This window comes from Orcinus orca, chromosome X (genome assembly GCF_937001465.1).
Source record: "Orcinus orca chromosome X, mOrcOrc1.1, whole genome shotgun sequence".
NCBI classification, from domain to species: Eukaryota; Metazoa; Chordata; class Mammalia; order Artiodactyla; family Delphinidae; genus Orcinus; species Orcinus orca.
Window position 1 is genome coordinate 62,278,937 of NC_064580.1, and position 24,039 is coordinate 62,302,975.

The window sequence follows — 24,039 nt, forward strand, 5'->3', positions numbered from 1 at the left end:
CATACTACAGATAATCGATGACCAGATGGGGCTCTGTCAGATGTCTCACACTGTGGAAAGTTCCAAGATCTTGTTTTGATCTCAGGGAGGCAGGAACTGCAAGAATGACTCAGGTAGAATTTCCCAACCCTCTGCTGAGATGGGGTGAAGAATCGAAATTAAGTTGATTTAGAAAAACACTAAAGAGAGGCACTATTTCTTGCATACCTACAATTATGGCTTGGGACTGATAACAAGAAAGAAACACAGCTTTCAATCTGCTGAGCAGCTTGGGCGTGGTGGGAGTGAAGGCAGAAGGGAGCCACGCGATTGCTTGGGAAATCACATGCTTAAAATGAAGGTTTTGCTTAAAATGAAGGTTTTATCCACAATCAGAGAATACAATCTCCTGTATGGAGCATTTTATATGAAATAGCGTTATAGGAAGACTGAGAAAATGGAAAATGTTTGGGGTACTCTAACGAACATCGCCTACATAAAATTTTCTAGTCTTTTTGGAGAGCAATTGGGCAGTATCCAGAAAACAGGTGCATCTTCTATGAATCAGCAACCCCAGAAGCACAAGTGCTCAGAAATCTATGCACGAAGGTGTTCTCAAATAGGTTTTCTTTTCTCTAGCCTTCTTCCCAGGGCTCAAGCTGGCATCTCTCACCTGGCCCACTGTGACAGCCTCCTATCTGATTTTCCTGTGCCCAGTCCTGCCTCTCTATGGAAAGACTGCTCAGAAGTCAAACCTAATCATATTACTTCTCTGTTGAAAACTGCACGATGGTCTTCTCCATTGCCCTCTGTATACAGGCCGATGCTCCGAGCTTGCCACGCAAGGCCCCATGACCTGGCTCCTTAACAGCGACCCCACTTTCCAATCATGCTGCAAAGTTCATTCACCAAATGGGTCAACGGGCCCTTCTCTGTGTCTCTGTGCATGCTGTTCCTATCTGCTCTGCCCTAACTCAATTGCCTCCTTACCAATCGGGAAGCTCTTCCTTTCAGAAGCTGGCCTTGAATGCCCTATGCAATAGTAGTTGCTTCTCCCTTGGGCTCCCACGGTACAGTGTGCATCAGGATGGAACATAAATTAGTATATTGGATTGTTATTTTAGAAACAATTCTTTCCCCTCCACGGATGCCTGTTATCTCGATATTTCTGACATTTAGTAAGATTCTCAGTAGTTCTCTCTGAGGATATGGTTTCAGGCACGCGGGGTTCCTCATTCTCCAAGGCCACCTCAGGCTGGAGGTGCTGGAGCTAGAGATTTCCTCAATACCAGTGAGATGGTGGGGGGCAGTAAATCCTACTTTCACCTTGATGGCTCAACAAAAGAACCCAATATCTGGACTGCATGCCTGTATCTGTCACTTTCTATGTGATCATGGGCAAATCGTACCTTTCCAGCCTGTTTCTTCTCAGTAAAATGGATATAATAATAATAGCTACCCTCAGAGACTGTCATGAAGGTACTGAGGGATGAAGTCATGTGCTAATAACTCCCAAAGGACCACTTTAGTTCAAAGTGGCACAGAAAAAAAGAGATATAAAAAATTACGTCCCTAATTTAGGAACCTGGTTCATACATATGAAACCCTCCTTATTCCATTGCCACTGCTCAAACTAAGTACGTGCTTAATTCTGCCTTCACCCGTAGGGCATTGTCTTCCTCTCTCCATGCCATCTTTTTTACTCTATCCCCAGTGACAGAAAAGCATCATGTCTCTCCCATGACATGGTCAACTGGATATTAGAGTCACAGATCTGTATTCAAATCTCAACTCTGCCATTTCCTAGTTGCATGTTTTGGGGGCTGGCTACTTAACCTCTCAGTGCCTCAGTTTCTTCATCTTCTATTTGCTAAGTATGTGATGAGGAATAAATAAGACCATGTAACTGTTCCTTTCGTTTTCAGTAATCTCCATCTCTACTCTTATTCAGCTTCCCACACATTTAATCACACCTAGGATGCCTTCTACTAGAGTTTCATTTTCAAGATTTTAAACTTGAAAATCCACTTTTCTGAGTATAACCTCTGTTTCTTTCAGTTCTCTTTCTTGTACCAGAGTCAGTCTGTCTTCATTTCGGCTTCTAGCCCCTCAAGCCAGCCTAATTCTCCCAGGCCACTTTGGTCCGGTCTCAGTCACCTCTCTGCCAAGCCAGACCCCCATGGCTAGCCATATCACCATGCTTTCACCTCCACCTTGCATTTCCACACTCCTTCCTCTGGTTGACCTCCGGGTCCTGGGTAACTGTCTGCTTACTGTTGTAGCTTACAAATGTCCAAATTTGCAGGAGAAAGAGTCTTCTAATCCTATGCTATGGGACTAGAAGACTCATCACCGGGAAGTCTGTCTGCTTCTCCCTGATCTCTTGCCATGGCTGGGGAAGAATCGTCTCCTTCCTTGCCAACAGTCTCCTCTGACGGGTACTCTGGCTCCTACCCCATATCGTCTCCTCCAGACCTTGCTCCAATAATGATCCCCTGTATCATTCATTTACCTCTGCATTTCTACATCTCCCCTTCAGCATATAATACACTTGGATATCCTCCATTCTAAAACCATCTTCTCGCCCTCCATGCCAGATACCACCCTACGCCAGTCCCTCCCAACATTAAACGTCTTCAAAGGATAGTCTATGCAAGCTCCCTACCTGCCTATCACCTACTCACTTGTTAACCCCTTACAATCTGACTTCTGTTTCCGCCGCTCTATTTGGTTGCCAACCTAATGACCACTAATAGTCTCCTAGCTGCCAAACTCAGATGGCAGTTGTCACTCTCCGTACAGCACATGACACTCTGGCCTAGCTGTCTTTTTCTGAAGCACTCTCCTTCACTGATCTTCATTGCTGCTTTATTATGGTTTTCCCTCTGTCTATTCTCTTCCTTACTCATGATGCTCTTCCCTTGACACCACTCGCTTGGTGAGCACCTGAACTCTTATGGTTTCAACCGGCCATTGGCAAACTTTTTCTTTTCTTTTTTTAAAATTTATTTATTTATTTTTGGCTGTGTTGAGTCTTTGTTGCTGCGCGCAGGCTTTCTCTAGTTGCAGCGAGCGGGGGCTACTCTTCGTTGTGGTGTGCGGGCTTCTCATTGCGGTGGCTTCTCTTGTTGCAGAGCACGGGGTCTAGGCATGCGGGCTTCAGTAGTTGTGGCACGCGGGCTCAGTAGTTGTGGCGCAAGGGCTTAGTTGCTCCGTGGCATGTAGGGTCTTCCTGGACCAGGGCTTGAACCCGTGTCCCCTGCATTGGCAGGCGGATTCTTAACCACTGCGCCACCAGGGAAGCCCTGGCAAACTTTTTCTTAAAGGTCAGAGAGTAAATATTTTCAGCTTAGTGGGCCAAAGGGAAAAATCAAAGCGATTATGTAAAAATTGTTTTTAGTTCACAAGCTGTACAAAAACAGGTTGTGGGTTTGATTTGGTCTGTGGGCTATAGCTAACCCTTGGCTTCAATCACCATCTCTGAGCAGAAAACTCTCCAGTCAATACCTCCAGCTCCCACCTCTCTGGAGGGAACTCTCCAGAGTTCCAGACTTGTGCTTCCAATTACCTACCGAACACCTATACTTTGCTATGCCACACACACCTCAAATTCAATGTGTTCGCAACAAAATTCATCTCCCTCAAATCACTTCCTTTTTCCTGAATCCCCTGTTTTTGTTAATGGTGTCATGATTCTCTCAGTCACCCAGTTCAAAATCTCAGCCACCTCTCACTTTTTCCTCCCTTGCTAAACTACTGGCAGTGTTACTTCCTAACCACCTCTTGAAAACCTCATCTCTTCTCCATTCCATTTAATTTGTCCTGGTCCAAACCCTTAACATCTTTTTTGTGGACAATTGTCACAGCCCCCTCACTGGAATCCCTGTCTCCAGTCTCTGTGTCCATCCAAGCCAGGCTCCATGATGCAGTCTGGGATTTTCTTTTTTAGGTCATTTTTGTATTATGGTAAAAAACACGTAACATAAAACGTAAGATTTACCATGAGTTCTTAAGTGTACAGTTCAGTAGTGTTAAATATATTGACAGTGTTGTGAAACATCTCCAGAAATTTTCACCTTGCAAATCTGAAACACTATACCCTTTAAAGAGCAGCCCCCCTTTTCCCCTTTTCCACAGCCTCTGGTAGCCACCATTCTACTTTCTGTTTCTATGAATTTGACTACTTTAGATACCTCATATAAGTGGAATCATGCAGTAATTGTCTTTTTGTTACTGGCTTATTTCACTTAGCACAATGACCCCAAAGTTCATCCATGTTGTAACATATAACAAGATTTTCTTCTTTTTAAAAGCTGAATAATGTTCCACTGTATGTATTTACCACAGTTTTTTAATCCATTCATTCATCAATGGACACTTGGGTTGCTTCCAACTCATAGCTATTGTGAATAGTGCAACCATGAACATTGGTGTGCAAATATCTTTTTGAGACTCTGCTTTCAAATCATTTTGAAAGTGGGGCCTACTCTTTGTTGTGGTGCATGGGCTTCTCATTGCAGTGACTTCTCTTGTTGTGGAGCACGGGCTCTAGGGAGATAGGTTTAAGTAGTTGTGGTGCAGGCTCTAGAGCGCAGGCTCAGTAGTTGTGGTGCATGGGCTTAGCTGCTCTGTGGCATGCGGGATCTTCCAGGACCAGAGCTCGAACCTGTGTCCCCTGCATTGGCAGGTGGATTCTTAACCACTGCACCACCAGGGAAGTCTCAGTGTACAAGTCTTTCAACTCCTTGCTTAAGTTTATTCCTCAGTATTTTATTCTTTTTGATGCTATTGTCAACGGAATTGTTTTCTTAATTTCCTTTGCAGATTGTTCATTGACAGTGTATAGAAATATAACTGATTTTTGTTTGTTGATTTTGTGTCCTATAACTTTGTTGAATTTATTAGTTCTAACAGGTTTGTGTGTGTGTGTGTGTGTGTGTGTGTAATCTTTTGGGTTTTCCATGTACAAAATCATGCTATCTGCAAACAGAGATAATTTTACTTCTTTCTGACTTGGATGCCTTTTATTTCTTTTTCTTGCCTAACTGCTCTGGCTACGACTTCCAGTGTGTTGAATATAAGTGGTGAGAGTGGGCATCCTTGCTTTGTTCCTTATCTTAGAAGAAGAGCTTTCAGTTTTTCACCATTGAGTATGATGTTAGCTGTGGACTTTTCATATATGGCATTTATTATGTTGAGGTAATTTCCTTCTACTCCTAGTTTGTTGAGTGTTTTTATCATGAAAGAGTGTTGAATTTTTCAAGTGCTTTTTATGCATCTATTGAGATGATCATGTGATTTTTATCCTTAATTCTGTTAATGTGTTTTATTACATTGATTGATTTTTGTATGTTAAACTATCCTTGCATCCAAGGGATAAATCCCATTTGGCGATGACACATAGTCCTTTTAATGTGCTGTTGAATTCATTTTGCTAGTATTTTGTTGATGATTTTTGCATCTGTATTCATCTGGGAAACTGGTCTGTAGTTTTCTTTTCTTTTGGTGCCTTTGATATCAGGGTAATGCTGGCCTCATAAAATGAGTTTGGAAGTGTTCCCCCTCCTCTTCAGTTTTTTGGAAGCATTTGAGAAAGATTGGTATTAATTCTTTAAATGTTTGGTAGAATTCTCTAGTGAAGCTATCTGTTCCTGGTCTTTTTGCAGGGAGGTTTGTGATTACTGATTCAATCTCATTATTTTTTATTGGTCTGTCAGGCTTTCTATTTCTTCTTGATTCAGTTTGGTAGATTGTGTGTTTCTAGGAATTTATTCATTTCTCCTAGGTTGTCCAATTTCTTGCCACTCAATTATTCATAATATTCTCTTATAAATCCTGTTTGTTTTCTGTGGCATTGGTTGTAATACCCCCTCTTTTATTTCTGATTTTAGTTATTTTAGTCTTCTTTTTTTTTCTTAGTTAATCTAGCTAAGTATTTGTCAGTTTTTTTGATCTTTAAAAAACCAAATCTTAGTTTTGTTGATTTTTTCTGTTGTCTTTTCTATTCTATATTTCTTTTATCTCTGCTTTAATCTTTATTATTTCCTTCCTCTGCTAGATTTGGGTTTAGTTTGTTCTTCTTTTTCTAGCTCCTCGAGGTGTAAAATTACGTAGTTGATTTAAGATCTTTCTTCCTTTTTAATGTACGCATTTACAGTTATAACTCCCAGCATTGCTTTCATTGTACCCCATAACTTTTGGTATGTTTTGTTTCCATTTTCTTCTGTCTCAAGGTATTTTCTAACTTCCCTTGTGACTTCTTTTTTGACCCATTGGTTGTTTAAGAGTGTGTTGTTAAATTTCCACATATTTGTGGATTTTCCAGTCTTCCTTGTACTATTGCTTTATGGTTTCATTCCACTATGATCAGAAAAGATACTTTGTGTGATTTCACTTTTCTTGGATTTCTTAAGACTTGTTTTGTGGGTTAACATGTAGTCTATCCTGGAGAATGTTCCATTTACGCATGGGAATATATTCCACTGTTGTTGGGTGGAGTGCTCTGCATATGTTGCTAAGTCCAACTGGTCTATAGCATTGTTGGGTCCTCTATTTCCTTGTTGATCTTCTGTCTGGTTATTTTATCCATTATTGAAAGTGAGATATTGCAGTCTCCTACTAATATTGTGTTGCAATTTATTTCTCCCTTCAGTTATGTCAAAATTTCCTTCCTATATTTGGGAGTTCCAAGGTTTGGTGCATACGTTTGTATAGTTGTTAGATCTTGTTGATGAATTTACCCTTTTAACATTATATAATGTCCTTGGTCTCTCGTTACTGTTTTTGATTTCAAGCCCATTTTATCTGATATTAGTATAGCCATTCCTGTTCTCTTTTTGCATGGAAAATCTGTTTCCATTCTTTCATTTTCAGCCTATGTGTGTTCTTAAATCTAACATGAATTTCCTGTAGACAGTGTCTATGGATCCTGTTTCTTTTCCTAATCCATTCAGCAAATCTATGTATCTTGGGAAGTTTAATCAATTTACATTTAAAGTAATTATTTATAGGAAGGACTTACTATTGCCATTTTGTCAATTGTTTTCCATATGTCTTGTAGTATTTTTTTTGGTCTCTCCTTTCCTCTCTTATTGCTTTCCCTCCTGTTTTGTTGGCTTTATTTTTTGTAGTGATATGTTTTAATCCCTTTTTCATTTCCTCGTGTGTATATTCTATAGATATTTTCCTTGTGGTTACCATTGCAATTACATAAAATATCTTAAAGTTATAACATTCTATTTTAGATGGATAAAAACAAATTCAATTATATATAAAAACTGTACTCCTTCACAGCTCCACCCCCCTTTATGGTATTAATAACATACGTCTTTATATATTGTATACCCATTAACATAGGTTTATAATTATTTTTATGTTTTTTCATTTAATTCTATGTACCCAAATTACCATAGTGTTTCGTGCATGTATTTGCCTTTACCAGAGAATCATATTTTGACATGGCTTCACATTGCTGTTTACCATCCCTTTGTTTCAATTTGAAGGACTTCCTTTAGCCCATCTCATGGAGCAGGTCTAGCAGTAAAGAACTCCCTCAGCTTTTGCTTATCTGGGAAAGTCTTCCAGTCTTGTTGAAGTGGGGCCCAGTACCTGAGATGGCTGTGCAAGGGCAATAGTGGGCAGCTGTGTGGGTGAGGGTATCTTCCCTTCATCTCTGTCTCTGTCTCTGCCTCTCTTCCTTGTATCCTCTTGGATGATAAACCTTTCTATGAAGAAAGATTAAAAAGCACATACAAGTTTAAAAATAACCTAACTGCCCTAACCTACAGTTTTGGTTGGCACAGAACCCACTTTCTAAAGTACCACAGACAATAATTTGACCAAATGTTTCACCACCACATACCTAAGAGTGACAACTTTTCAGCCTGCCATAGCTTTACCATTATGGCTCCAAGCCCAACCCTTTCTAGTCAGCCAATTCTAAAACTTTAGATTCTGTAACTTGCAGCTTGCACTTTGAGGTACCAAATTCTAAATCAATTAGAATCTGAATTTAGCTCCAGTAACTGGGACTCCAAAAACAGTGGCTTAAGCAAATTAAGTTAAAAAAATTTTTTTCCGCTTAAGCTAAAGTCTGAAGATGGGCAATCAAGTGCTGAAATGGTACTTCATGATGTTTTCAGAAATTCAGACTCCTTTTGTATTTCTGCTCAAATTTAGAATGGTCATTTAGCCTTCACGAGATGGCTGCCTGAGCTTCAGCTTTCACATCTGCCTTCAAGGCAGCAGAGAGGAAGAGAAGGTAAGGGCAAAAGGAGATTGGTCAGTTGATTTAACTCCCCCACCCATGTTTCTTTGCCATAAAATATATTTGTATAATCTTTTAGGTACTTTTAGGTAGGAAAGATGATACTCAGGTTTCACTGCTAGGTTCAGCAGAGTATAATGTCAAAGAATGATATATCCAGTGTGGAATAGGCAGTGGTACATCGAAACAAATGTTAAACAAAGAACACTCAATCTGCAAAGGAATTTATAATAATAATTTAAAGCTTCATGAACTAGGATCATTCCAATTTAAAACACTAAGAAATAAGACCATGATGAAAAACAAAATCAACTTCTGAGGGTAAGAAAAAGAATGTAGGGCAAACAAGAAGAAAATTAACATCTGTTGAGTTATAAGTATGAGCTTATCATAAGATGGACATTAATTATTATTCAGTGGCAAACCTTGTAAATACAAAATAAAATCCAAATCTTTGGTCATGTAATAAAAATTTTACCTGAAATGAAGGCAAAGTGATAGATTCTCGTTCTGGCTTGTCAAATATTTCCTGCACTAACATTATCTACAGAAGGATCTGGCCAATTTTTACCTAGTGACTCCTTGTGCATGTTGAATGGGGTTCAGGTAAAATGACGCTATGTACATGCTGTGTACAGAGCTGAAAGAGCATTCTCCATCCTGTGGGAATTATCAGTATACAATGGAGGTCTAGGTTTCATATCTTTGTTTCTTTATCATAATCCAAATGCATTTCTGGGCGTGATTTTTATTTTGCAAAATGAATATGTGCCCTAGGCTTACACTTAACAACAATGATAAAATAAAACTCTAGCTTTGGGGACTTTCCTGGTGGCACAGTGGTTGGGGATCCGCCTGACAATGCAGGGGACACGGGTTCGAGCCCTGGTCCAGGGAGATCCCACATGCTGCAGAGCAGCTAGGCCCGTGTGCCACAACTACTGAGCCTGCACTCTGTAGCCCACGAGCCGCAGCTACTGAGCCCACGTGCCACAACTACTGAAGCCCGCAAACCTAGAGCCTATGCTCCACAACAGGAGAAGCCACCGTAATGAGGAGTAGCCTCCTCTTGCTGCAACTAGGGAAAGCCCGCACGCAGCAACGAAGACCCAACATAGCCAAAAAAAAAAAAAAAACCCTCTAGCTTTGAGGAGCTGACACACACCACCCCACCTGCGGGACATTACTTTGTGGGACATACTGAGATCACCCTGCTTCCTGAGGAATTTTCCCAAAACCTCTATGTACTAACTTCCACTTATGTCTCATTAGCCAGAATTTAGTCATGTGCTTATCCCTCTTTGAGGAAGCCTGGGAAATGTAGCTTTTTAGCTGGAACATATTGCTGCCCCCAACAAAATCAGGGTTTGTTAACGAGGAAGAAGGAAAGAAAAGATCTCATGGGCAACTCTAACTAGTTGAGGCAGAAAGGAATTTATCCCCTGCAGAATTGTTAGAAGGGCTATAGAAGAAGCTCTAGGCAAAGCTCTCAGAAACATTGCTGCTTAATTTGTCTGATTAACCTCAGAAACACTGCCTCTGTTGCCATCCATGCCAGGGAAACCGATGACCTCTGCCCAGCTGTTTTCTCATGTCATTTCCAAATCAAAGCCTTCCATGGATGTACCTTATTGGTGAGAACCAGATCACAGGCTTGCAAGGGATGTTGGGAAATGTAGTTTAAGAAAATTATCTGAAGAAGATGGGATTCACAGTAGTGGTGAGTAAGCATATTTCATTGATTCTAACACAGGCATTTTTTTTTACATTTTCATGTCTCTGAAATCAGCATACTTTTGATAGTCAGTGATGTCTTTTGGCCATCTGGCAGTTTTATGATGTAGTTGTCATTGCTTGTACATACATGAAACCCCCTTAGAAAGAGTCTCCATTGAAAGGGTGCAGATGGGATCTCAGTAGCTCTTTATAAATGCTGTCCCACCAAAGAATTGCATAGGCGTGCAAAACCAGCAACACAGAGTACTCTGAGTTGAAAAAGGACTCATAAAAGTTCTATACTAAATATAAAGAACTTCCAGAAATGTTACAAATAAATAACTGATTTATTTTGCTTTTCTGTGTATTTTCAAGAGATTTACACCTAAATAAATGTAAATGAGATCTTTCAATAAGAACAAGATTAAAAAAATCTAAATGATAAGGAAAAAAAACCCTAACTATTGACCCTGTTACAACACTCTCAGGAATTTAGCCTGAGGAAATCATTTAAAGAAAAAAATTCTCTATGTATAAGGAAGTTTGTTCACAGCAGTGTTATTTATAAGGGCAAAAAACCCCGATAGCAACTTAAATGTTCAACAATGACAACCACAAGAGCCACTAATACCTGTTGAAAGTTTACTATGTGCCAGGCCCTCTATATACATTATCTCATTTGATTCTCACAACAGCCATGTGAGGTAGATACTAACCTTATCCCTATTTTATATATGAGGCACAAACATGTGATAACTTGTCCGAGGTCAGACAGCTAGTAGGTGGTGGAATCAGGATTTAAACTCTGGTCTCTGGGTTTATACAGATCTAAACCTATGTTATGCAACTATTGAAAATGAAGTATGTTGCAATAAAAAAGATGCACAGTTCTGAGCAGAAACTCAAGAAGTCTGCAAAATATCTAAAAACATGTTGTATTAATAAATGAATGTCCAGGATGGGTTTCTGGGGACCAGTGGGTCCAGTGGCTCTGAATCTTTTTTGGGTTATGAGACCTGTGTTAGTCTGTTCGAGTTGCCAAAACAAAATACCACAGGCTGGGTGGCCTAAACAACAGACATTTAGTTTCTCATGGTTCTGGATACTGGAAGTCCAAGATCAAGGTGCCAGGAAATACAATTCCTGGTGAGAGCTCTCTTCTTATATTGCAGATGGCCACCTCACTGTTTCCTCACATGACATTTCCTCTGTGTGTGTAGGGAGAAAGAGAGAGAGAGATCTCTGGTATCTCTTCCTCTTATAAGGATATCAGTCCTGTGGGATTAGGGCCCCAATCTTATAACATCATTTAACCTTAATTACCCCCCTCAAGGCTCCATCTCCAAAATAAGTCACACTGAGGGTTAGGGCTTCAAGATAGGAATTTTGGGGCAACACAATTCAGTCCATAGCAGGACTTGTTTGAGAATCTGATGAAACCTCTGTACACCCTCCCAAGAAGACTGTATACATTGTCTCCCATAATTCTGCACACAAGTTCAGGAAGTTCTTGGATCCCAGGTTGAGAACCACTGTTCTAGGCCACCTTCCTCTTTTCACAGATGGAGAAACAGGGTTCAGAAAGGGGAAGTGCTTTTCAGCAGGTTAGGAGGGAGCCAGGTCTCCTGATTCCTCATCTAGTGCTTGCCCTACCTTACTCTGACTTCTGTTAAGCCTGTTAGGTCAACAATCCGTGGTGACCCCAGCACCAGCACACCACAGATCCTGTGGACACAGTGACGGGGATAGTCACTTCACCTGGAATGCTCACGTGAGTTAACAAGCCTCTAGCTGTAACTGACAGCAAATGGGACAGATTTCAGTGCTTCGAACTAGTCGGGAGGTTGGGAAGAAACTGCACCAACTTCGACATATGTCCACAAGAGGTCTGAGTGTGAGGAGACGGAGGCACTTCTCTTCTGATAAAGGAAAAAGCGGGGACCGAAGAGGTACAGTTGAACTGTCTGGTGGCCTGCACGTGGCACTGTCCCTCTACTCTCAGATTCCTCATTTGTACACTGCTCAGGAGTAGACCTATTAGATTTCTCCGTGAGATCTTCTAACTGTACCATTCTGTACTTCTATGATTCTGGGGCAGGAACCATGGGGGGAAAGATCAGTTGAGGCATTTGGGTTCTAGAATTATGGTCAAAATAATTGTTTTTTCAAAATGTCTTCTAATGGTATAATAGAATTAGCAATAAAGCAAATGTAGCTTAAAGAGATGAAAAATCCCCAACAAGAATCTGAGAAGGGGACTTCTCTGGTGGTCTAGTGGTTAAGACTCCGCACTTCCACTGCAGAGGGTGCGGGTTCAATCCCTGGTTGGGGAACTAAGATCCTGCATGCTGCATGGCCGGGCCAAAAAAAAAAAAAAAGAATCTGAGAAGATCCTTTAAATATTTAAGTTTCAACGTAAATGCTTCCTTAATTTCTGCTGCAGGCCCATCTTTAAGTAAGGGAGGTGAATTATGATAGCTGAAGTTTTAAACAATGAGGTTAGAGGATGGGGCAGTATTTGTAATGGAAATGCTATTTATCTTTAGGCAGAGGGCTGGTCCCAGAGAATCATTTTTGTTTCATTTCATCAATCAGCGAGATTTAAAAAAATGACATTCTTCCTATTGACCCTATCAATGTCACAAACCAGTGTGGAGCCTTCCCTTGGGGGAACACAAGACTAGAAACAAAAGCAGGGGCACTCACTGTGGGGTGGAAGCTAACATTTCAGGAAAATTCTTTTAGCTTTGCTTCCCACAAAGAACAGGGGAAGGGCTTGCGCACAACTGCCTGCTGCTTCTCTGCCAGTGTGTGTGTGTGTGTGTGTGTGTGTGTGTGTGTGTGTGTGTGTGTGTGTGTGTGTGTGTGTGTGTGTGTGTGTGTGTAGCACACCTAGTCTAGCACATCAATGGTCTCAGTTTCTGTCTGAGGAGAAAGAGGAAGAAAAGAGTTGCTGCTGGGGGAGCAGGGGTGAAGGTTGGTGTTAAGATAGAAGCGTCAAACAGGCAAAGGAGATGCAGCCCATCAAAACCGCCACCACCATCACCACCACCTTTATGGGTACAAATAACTACCTCAGTCCCAGGGGTTAATTGGCTAATCACGAAGAACAGGAGAACTCCAAAGGCATGGCATCTGTCCCTTCCCTACAAACAGCCTTAAACACTACTTCCCTCTGCTGGTCAAATAGGGGTATTACAATGCAGACACATTGCCCTGGTTTTTTTGCCTTCGTTTCTTTTTCTCAGGCTCTTGGTGCTCCACCTCTGAGAGGAAGTGGATGGGGAGGGGAGAAATCTCTGAGAAATTGTAACCAAAGTGCAACACCTCTGTGGGTTTCAGCACAAATTCACAATTAAATTCTGAATGAAAATGTACTACCCAAATATGGAATATTTATTAAAAATTGAGATTGCTATTATAAGTATGTAAGCATCATTCTTATTATTTTTAGTAAAATCTGTGAGTTCTTGAAAATAAGACTATTAATATAAATGAAATAAGATTACTAATCTCAATGAGATATGTTATAAATAAAGGAAATAATTTTGGTTCTACTTCTGGTTAGAACGTAATTACAATATGTTTATACTGGGATGTTATTTCCCTTAGCATTATTTTTTCTCCATTTGTAGTGAAAGTTAACATAGATAGAGAAAAGGTCATAATATATATGCGTAGTTTAATAAATGGTTATTGAGTGTACACCCCCAAGTCACAGAAGAGGATACTGTCAGCTTCCCCCAAGGCTCCTGAAGTTTCCCTGTCTTATCTTAGTCCCATTCCTTCTCCGAAGAAAATATCCACACTCCTACTTCTGTGACCTCCCTTGCTTCCCTTTTCCTTCAAGGTTTTATATCCTATATATGTGTCTTTAAATGGTATGGGTAAGTGTTGCCAGTTATTTACAGTTATATGAATGGAAGTATTAAATATATCTGTGTTGTTTCTTGCTTCTTTCACTCAGTGTTAAATTTGTAAGATTCATGCCTATTCTTTGTAGTGGAAATTTGTACATTTTTGCTGATAAAATAATATTTCTTCATATGAATATGCCACAATTTATTGATCCAGTGCATGAAAGTGGAAATTTGTGTTGTTTCCATATTTGGTAAAATGGTAGATCTTAGGTTAAGAGTTCTTATCACAAAAAAATGCAGTAATAAATAACATGGAAGGAGGAACATTTTGGAGGTGATGTATAGGTTAATGGCATAGACTGTGGTGATGGTCTTACAGATGTATACTTATCTTAAGACTCAAAAACTTGCATATATAATACAAACTTTTTTGTACATCCAAAAAATGCATTGAAGTAAATTTAAAAGATAGTAAGAGGATATTATGAGGCAACTGAATATTCATAGTATCAAAGTAATGACACAAAAATAAATTGTTTACTACAAAAAAGGGACATGTTAATATAACAATGGAGTCATTTGGAGCAGAGCCCTGAGCAGTCAAAGTGAACATCACCAGTTGTGGGACAAACTGACATCAAGAATATCCAGAAATGGGACTTCCCTGGTGATGCAGTTGTTAAGAATCTGCCTGCCAATGCAGGGGACATGGGTTCGAGCCCTGGTCTGGGAAGATCCCACATGCCGTGGAGCAACTAAGCCTGTGCGCCACAACTACTGAGCCTGTGCTCTAGAGCCCACGAGCCACAACTACTGAGTCCACATGCCACAACTACTGAAGCCCACTCTCCTGGAGCCCGTGCTCCACAACAAGAGAAGCCATGGCAATGAGAAGCCCGCGCACTGCAACAAAGAGTAGCCCCTGATAACCTCAACTAGAGAAAGTCCACACTCAGCAACAAAGGCCAGTGCAGCCAAAAATAAATAAATTTAAAAAATTATATATATATATAAAAGAATATCCTGATGTCAGGGAGGAGTGGCCAAGATGGCAGAGTAGGAAGACCCTGAGCTCACCTCTTCCCATGGGCACACAAAAATTACACTATTTACAGAGCAACTATTGATGAGAAAGACTGGAAGACTAGGAGAAAATATCTTACACAATCAAAATATAAAGAAGGAACCACAACGAGATGGGTAGGAGGAGCAGAGATGTAGTACAGTCAAGACTCATACCCCCCAGGTAGGCAACACACAAATGGGAGGATAATTACACTTGCAGAGGTTCTTCCCAAGGAGTGAGGGGTCTGAGCCCCACATCAGGCTCCCTAGCCCAGGGGTCCCGCACAGGGAAGATGATCCCCCAGAACATTTGGCTTTGAAGGCCAGCGTGGATTACTTATGGGAGAGCCAGAGGGCTGTGGGAAATAGAGATCCCACTCTTAAAGGATGCACACAAAATCTCACACACTCCAGGAGCCGGGGCTGAAGCAGTTATTTGAAAGGAGCCTGGGTCAGACCCACCTGATGATCTTGGAGAGACTCCCAGAGAGGCAGGGAACAACTGTAGCTCACCCTGGGACATAGACACTGGAGGCAGCCATTTTGGGGAGCTCATTCTGCCACGTGGACACTGGGTGCTGGCAAGCACCACTTTGGAATCCTCCTTCTAGCTTATTAGCACCAGTGCCCAGACCTGCCCATCAACTTTTAGGCACAACTACTGGGATGCCTCAGGCCAAGCAGCTAGCTGGGCGGGAACATAGCCCCATCCACCAGCAGGCCAGGTGACTAAAGACTTCCTGAGCCCATAGGTCCCCAGGACTCAGTCCTGTCCAGTAGAGGGCCCAGGATCTGGCCCCCAATTACAGTGTGCCAACCCTAGCCCTGATTCTGAAAACTTGGCCTCTGTGCACCAGTGCTGAATCGAATCTCAGAGATAGAGTTTTGGGTGAAGTAGAAAAGAATAGCTTTATTGCTTTGCCAGGCAAAGGGTTACACAGTGGGCTCATCCTTCTCAAAATTGTGTGTCCCAACCCAGGAGGATTTGGTGAGGAGTTTTATAGTAATAGTTCAAGGGTGGGGTTGCTGACAAGATTAGGGTGTGTGCCTCGCCTGCACTCCTTTAATCTGGTCTCAGGTAATATCTTGATGGGCTTCTCTGGTTCCTTTAGTCTGGCCTCAGGTGGTTTTCTCTGGTATGAAGAATGCTGACATCTTCCATTTGTTGGGGGTTTTAGTTCTATAAAGAGCTCAAAAGATATTATGTGTATCCCTGAGGCAGAACCAGGACTTGCCCCAAGGCTGCACTACTGTCTCTTGGCTGCTCCTCCCTTGTCTCTGTATCCCCTCCCTTCCCTGATTAGCAACTGTTTGAATCTGTCCTTTGGGACTCAGGGAAGGTCATGGAGGTTGGAGTTTGTTCCCTACAAAAAAGGAACGGCAGACATGGAAAAGTTTCCATGCCTAGGAGCCCCAAAGGGTCCTGCTTGGTTTCAGCCCCGGGACGACCAGGGCACTGCAGTCAGAGACCCTGTGACCAGGGTTTGTGCACCAGCAGGCCCAGACCAGCTCCAAGAAATTTGGATGCCTCAGCCAGCTGCCCCAAGATCCAGCCCCACTCACCAGCAGGAAAACACCAGCTTTGAGACACCCTGGACCTGGCACTCACCCACTCCAGAACATGGCTCCACACACCAGTGGGCCAGCAATAGCCTCAGGGCTCCATGTGACCCAACCTTGCCCACCAGTGGATGGCAGCCTCTGCACAAGGCAGAGCCTGGCAACCAGTGAGACTGGGGGTCAGCCACCACTACCAGACCACTTATAGCAGTTAGCCTGTCACAACAGAAGCACCCATGTGGCCTACATAGGGGGCACCCCTAAAGCACATAGCTCTGGTGACCAAAGGGTAGTGTGCTGCTGAGACACATAGGATGTCTCCTACAAAAAAGGCACTTCTCCAAGGTTGGGAAACATAGTTAACCTACCAAATGCATAGGAATAAAAAAGCAAATTAGGCAGAATGAGGTGACAGAGGAACATGTTCCAAATGAAGGAACAAGATAAAACCCCAGAAGAACTAAGTGAAGAAGAGATAAGCAATCTACCCAATAGAGAACTCAAGGTAATGATCATAAAGATGATCAAAGAACTCAGGAGAAGATTGGATGAACAAATTGAGAAGTTAGAAGTTTTTAAGAGAAACGTAGAACATATAAAGAACAACCAAATAGAGATGAAGAGTACAATAAGTGAAATGAAAAATACACTTCAATGGTAGGTTGGATGATACAGAGGAGTGGATCAACAAGTTGGAAGACAGTAGCAGAAATCACTGAAGCTGAACAGAAAAAAGAAAAAAGAATAAAAAGAAATAAGGACAGTTTAAGAGACATTTGGGACAACATCAAGCATAGAAACATTGGGATTCTAGGGGTCCCAGCAGGAGAAGAAAGAGAGAAAAGGGCAGACATATTTGAAGAAATAATAGCTGAACACTCCCCTAACCTGGGAAAGGAAATGGACATCCAGGTACAGGAACACAGAGAGTCCCAAACAAAAAGAGGACCACACCAAGACACATTGTAAATAAAATGGCAAAAATTAAAGAAAACAGAGAGTATTAAAAGCAGCAAGGGAAAAGCAACAAGTTACAAACAAGGGACTTCTCAGCAGAAATTCTGCAGGCCAGAAGGGAGTGGCACAATACATTTAAAGTGATGAAAGGACAGACTTCCCTGGTGGTGCAGTGGTTAAGAATCCACCTGCCAATGCAGGGGACATGGGTTCGAGCCCTGGTCTGGGAAGTTCCCACATGCCGCGGAGCAACTAAGCCCATGTGCCACAACTACTGAGCCTGTGTGCCACAACTACTGAAGCCCAGGCCCCTAGAGCCTGTGCTCTGCAACAAGAGAAGCTGCCACAATGAGAAGCCCATGCGCCGCAATGAAGAGTAGCCCTGCTCGCCACAACTAGAGAAAGCCCACGCGCAGCAACGAGACCCAATGCAGCCAAAAATTTAAAAAATTAAATCGTTAAAAAAAAAACAGTGGTGAAAGGGGAAAACCTGCAACCAAGAATACTCTACTGGCAAGGCTTTCCCTCAGATTTGAAGGAGAGATCAAAAGCTTTACAGACAAGCAAAAGCTAAAAGAGTTCATTACCATCAAATCTGACTTCTCTAAGCAAAACAGAAAAGACACAACTAGAAACATGAAAATGATGAAATCTCACTGATAAAGGCAAATATACATTAAGGGTAGTACATCAATCACTTACAAAGCAGAAGGTTAAAAGACAAAAGTAGTAAAATCATCTATAACTGCAATAAGTAGTTAAGGGATACACTGAACAAAAAGATGGAAAATATGATGTCAAAAACAGTAAACATGAGGAGGGGAGTAAAAATGCGGGGTCGTTAAAATGCATTTGAACTTAAGAGGTCAGCAATATTAAAATAATTTTAATTATTTATAAATCATAAATTATAAAATATAATTTAATTATAAAATATTTTATAAATTATTAAATTATTAAAATAATCAGATAGATACAAAGAGATATGCACAGTGTAGGGAATGTAGTCAATAACTATGTACTATCTTTGTATGGTGACATATTGTAACTACAATTATCATGCTGACCATTTTGAAATGTATAGAAATACTAAATCACTATGTTGTGTAACAGGAACTAACATAGTGTTGTAGGTCAACTATACTTCAAAAACAAACAAACAAAGTCGGAGAAAAAGAGATCAGATTTGCCCTTCCCAAAGGCTAGGGGTGGCGGAGGGGAATTGGATGAAGGTGGGCAAAAGGGACAAACTTCCAGTTATAAGATAAATAAGTACTACGGATGTAATGTACAACATGATAAATATAATTAACACTGTCATATGTTATATATGAAACTGGTTAAGAGAGTAAATCCTAAGAGTTCTCATCATACGAAAAATTTTTTCTTTTTTGTTAATTTTGTATCTATATGAGATGATGGATGTTCACTAAACTTATTGTGATAATCATTTCATGATGTATGTAAGCCAAGTCATTATGCTGTACACCTTAAACTTATACAGTGCTGTATGTCAAATATATCTGAGTAAAACTGGAAGAAAAAAAAGAATATCCTGATGCCACACACTGAGAAGGACAAGACATCACCTATGTAATATTACTGCCAAAATGTTTAACCTGATGGAATCAGGAAGCAGAAATCAGACAAACCCAACTCGAGAAGCTTTCTGAAAAACACCTGGATTGGATCTTTAAAAATGTCAATGTCATGCAAGACCAAAAAATGTCTAGGAAATTGTTATACTTTAAAGGACACTAAAGACACTTGACAACCAAATGCACTGCATGAACTTTATTTGGAAACAAGATTTATTTAAGAAATCAGGTACAAAAACAATATTGGGACAATCGGACATTTTGAGTGAGGATCATATAGTAGGTAATTGTATTGTCACAAAGTTAAATTTTCTGAGTATGATAATTGCGTTAAGATTTTGTAGCAGACTAATCTTTTTCTTAAGAGATACATGCTGAAATATTTAGAGAAGATATACTGCAATGTCTTAAAGTAACTCTAATGATTCAACAAAACACAGAGAGAGAGACAGATAGACAGAGAGACAGAGAGAGAAATAGATAATATGACAAATGTGACAAAATATTAATAACAGGTGAGTCCAGGTGAGGGATGTTTGGGTGTTCTGTGCAATTTTCTTGCAACTACTATCTGTAGGAGAGATATTTTCAAAAATAAAATTTAGGGGAAAAAGAGGATATTATGGGCCATTTTATTCCAATCAATTTGAAAACTTAGGAAAAGGTGACCACTTTTTAGAAAAAAAATAACTTGCCAAAACTGACTCAAGAAGGAATAGCCAACCTGAATTGTTCCAGGTAACCATAAAGAAATTATAACAGTAGTCAAAACACCTTTCACAAAAAACCCTCCAGGCTTCCCCACTGAATTCTGATAAACATCCTAGGCATAAATATTTTCAACTTGACACAAAATCTTAGAAAAAATAAAAAAGGTGGGATACTTCCCAACTCATTTCCTGAGGATGGAATAACCTTGATATTAAATCCTGTCAAGGACAGTTTGAGAAAGGAAAATCATGGGTCAATCACACACTCATGGCATAGAAGCAAGAATCAGAAACAGAATATTAGCAAACTGAATCCTACAGGATATAAAAAAGGAAAATACATAATATGCCGTGACTGGATTCATCCCAGGAATACAAGCTTGATTTAATTTCAGAAAATAAGGTAATATCACATTCCACGTTATCAGATTACGGGAGAAAACCATGTTTAGAAAAAATAAATATTAAATGTCAATATCTGTTCATAATGTACTTCTAAAAAAATTTACTGGGGCGGAGCTTCAAGATGGCAGAAGAGTAAGACGTGGAGATCACCTTCCTCCCCACAAATACATCAGAAATACATCTACATGTGGAAGAGCTCCTACAGAACACCTACTGAATGCTGGCAGAAGACCTCAGACCTCCCAAAAGGCAAGAAACCCCCCACGTACCTGGGTAGGGCAAAAGAAAAAAGAAAAAAACAGAGACAAAAGAATAGGGACGGGACCTGCACCAGTGGAAGGGAGCTGTGAAGGAGGAAATGTTTCCACACACTAGGAAACCCCTTCGCGGGCGGAGATTGCGGATGGTGGAGGGGGAAAGCTTCGGAGTCGCGGAGGAGAGCACAGCAACAGGGGTGAGGAGGGCAAAGCAGAGAGATTCCCGCACAGAGGATCGGTGCCGACCGGCACTCAGCAGCCCGAGAGACTTGTCTGCTCACCCGCCGGGGCGGGCGGGGGCTGGCAGATGAGGCTCGGGCTTCGGTCAGATCCCAGGGAGAGGACTGGGGTTGGCGGCGTGAACACAGCCTGAAGGGGGCTAGTGTGCCACAGCTAGCTGGGAGTTAGTCCGGGAAAATGTCTGGAGCTGCCGAAGAGGCAAGAGACTTTTTCTTCCCTCTTTGTTTCCTGGTGTGCGAGGAGAGAGGATTAAGAGCACCGTTTAAAGGAACTCCAGAGACGGGCGCGAGCCGCGGCTATCAGTGTGGACCCCAGAGACGGGCATGAGACGCTAAGGCTGCTGCTGCCGCCACCAATAAGCCTGTGTGCGAGCACAGGTCACTCTCCACACCTCCCTTCCGGGGAGCCTGTGCAGCCAGCCACTGCCAGGGTCCCGTGATCCAGGGTCAACTCCTCCGGGAGAACGCACGGCGCGCCTCAGGCTGGTGCAACGTCATGCTGGCCTCTGCCACCTCAGGCTTGCCTCGCATTCCGCACCCCTCCCTCCCCGTGGCCTGAGTGAGCCAGAGCCCCCAAATCAGCTGCTCCTTTAACCCCGTCCTGTCTGAGTGAAGAACGACCTCAAGGGACCTACACGCAGAGGCGGGGCCAAATCCAAAGCTGAACCCCAGGAGCTGTGCGAACAAAGAAGAAAACGGGAACTCTCTCCCAGCAGCCCCAGGAAGAGCAGATTAAATCTCCACAGTCAACTTGATGTATCCTGCGTCTGTGGAATACCTGAATAGACAATGAATCATCCCAAATTGAGGAGGTGGATTTTGGGAGCAATGATATATATATATATATTTCCCTTTTTCTCATTTTGTGAGTGTGTATGTGTATGCATCTGTGTGTGATTTTGTATGTATAGCTTTACTTTTACCATTTGTCCTAGGGTTTGCTTTTACCATTTGTCCTAGGGTTCTGTCTGTCTGTTTTTTTTTTTAAGTATAGTTTTTAGCACTTTTTATCATTGACGGATTTGTTTTTTGGTTTGGTTGCTCTCTTCTTTCTTTCTTTTTTTATTGCTTAAAATTTTTTTTAATAATTATTTTTTACTTTCATAACTTTATTTTATTTTACTTTATTTTATTATATTTTATTTTATCTTCTTCTTTCTTTCTTTCTTTTTTTTCTCCCTTTTATTCTGAGCCATGTGTATGACAGGCTCTTGGTGCTCCAGCCAGGCATCAGGGCTGTGCCCCTGAGGTGGGAGAGTCAAGTTCAGGACACTGGTCCACAGGAGACCTCCCAGATCCACGTAATATCAAACAGTGAAAATCTCCCAGAGATCTCCATCTCAACGCCAAGACCCAGCTCCATTCAATGACCAGAAAGTTACAGTGCTGGACACCCTATGCCAAATAACTAGCAAGACAGGAACACAGCCCCATCCATTAGCAGAGAGGCTGCCTAAAGTCATAATAAGTCCACAGACACCACAAAACCCACCACCAGACGTGGATCTGTGCACCAGAGAGACAAGATCCAGCCTCATCCATCAGAACACAAGCACTAGTCCCCTCCACCAGGAAGCCTACATGACCCACTGAACCAACCGTAGCTACTGGGGAGAGACACCAAAAAAAACGAGAACTACGATCCTGCAGTCTGCGAAAAGGAGACCCCAAACAGAGTAAGTTAAGCAAAATGAGAAGACAGAGAAACACACAATAAATGAAGGAGAAAGGCAAAAACCCACCAGACCTAACAAATGAAGATGAAATAGGCAGTCTACCTGAAAAAGAATTCAGAATAATGATAGTAAAGATGATGCAAAATCTAGGAAATAGAATGGAGAGAATACAAGAAACGTTTCACAAGGACCTAGAAGAACTAAAGAGCAAACAAACCATGATGAACAACACAATAGATGAAATTAAAAATTCTCTAGAAGGGATCAATAGCAGAATAACTGAGGCAGAAGAATGAATAAGTGACCTGGAAGATAAAATAGTGGAAATAACTACTGCAGAGCAGAATAAAGAAAAAAAGAATGAAAAGAATTGAGGACAGTCTCAGAGACCTCTGGGACAACATTAAATGCACCAACATTCGAATGACAGGGGTCCAAGAAGAAGAAGAGAAAAAGAAAGGGACTGAGAAAATATTTGAAGAGATTATAGTTGAAAACTTCCCTAATATGGGAAAGGAAACAGTTAATCAAATCCAGGAAGCACAGAGAGTCCCATACAGGATAACCAAGGAGAAACACGCCAAGACACATATTAATCAAACTATGAAAAATTAAATACAAAAAAAAATAGTAAAAGAAGCAAGGGAAAACCAACAAATAACACACAAGGGAATCCCCATAAGGTTAACAGCTGATCTTTCAGCAGAAACTCTGCAAGCCAGAAGGGGAGAGCAGGACATATTTAAAGTGATGAAGGAGAAAAACCTACAACCAAGATTACTCTACCCAGCAAGGATCTCATTCAGATTTCATGGAGAAATTAAAACCTTTACAGACAAGCAAAAGCTGAGAGAGTTCAGCACCACCAAACCAGCTTTACAACAAATGCTAGAGGAACTTCTCTAGGCAAGAAACACAAGAGAAGGAAAAGACCTACAATAACAAACCCAAAACAATTAAGAAGATGGTAATAGGAACATACATATCCATAGTTACCTTAAATGTAAATGGATTAAATGCTCCAACCAAAGACATAGACTGGCTGAATGGATACAAAACCAAGACCCATATATATGCTGTCTACAAGAGACCCATCTCACATACAGGGACACATACAGACTGAAAGTGAGGGGATGGAAAAAGATATTCCGTACAAATTGAAATCAAAAGAAAGCTGGAGTAGCAATTCTCATATCAGACAAAATAGACTTTAAAACAAAGACTATTACAAGAGACAAAGAAGGACACTACATAATGATCAAGGGATTGATCCAAGAAGGAGATATAACAATTGTAAATATTTATGCACCCAGCATAGGAGCACCTCAATACATAAGGCAAATACTAACAGCCAAAAAAGGGGAAATCAACAGTAACAGAATCAGGGTAGGGGACTTTAACACCTCACTTTCACCAATGGACAGATCATCGAAAATGAAAATAAATAAGGAAACACAAGCTTTAAATGATACATTAAACAAGATGGACTTAATTGATACTTACAGAACATTCCATCCAAAAACAACAGAATACACATTCTTTTCAAGTGCTCATGGAACATTCTCCAGGATAGATCATATCTTGGGTCACAAATCAAGCCTTGGTAAATTTAAGAAAATTGAAATCGTGTAAAGTATCTCTTCCAACCACAATGCTATGAGACTAGATATCAATTACAGGAAAAAACCTGTAAAAAATACAAACACATGGAGGCTAAACAATACACTACTTAATAACCAAGAGATCACTGA

The 24,039-nt window shown here is 41.1% G+C and overlaps 1 protein-coding gene across 1 annotated transcript in view; it reads right to left on the reverse strand.

Annotated features, from left to right (window-relative positions):
- The window catches only part of CXCR3 (C-X-C motif chemokine receptor 3), a 35,327-nt gene extending 19,893 nt beyond the window's left edge, over positions 1 to 15,434 (reverse strand). The window contains exon 1 of the mRNA XM_004275744.3: positions 15,345 to 15,434. The gene's annotated coding sequence lies outside the window, so the exon portion shown is untranslated. The remainder of the gene's footprint in view (positions 1 to 15,344) is intronic.
- Positions 15,435 to 24,039: the final 8,605 nt, after the last annotated feature.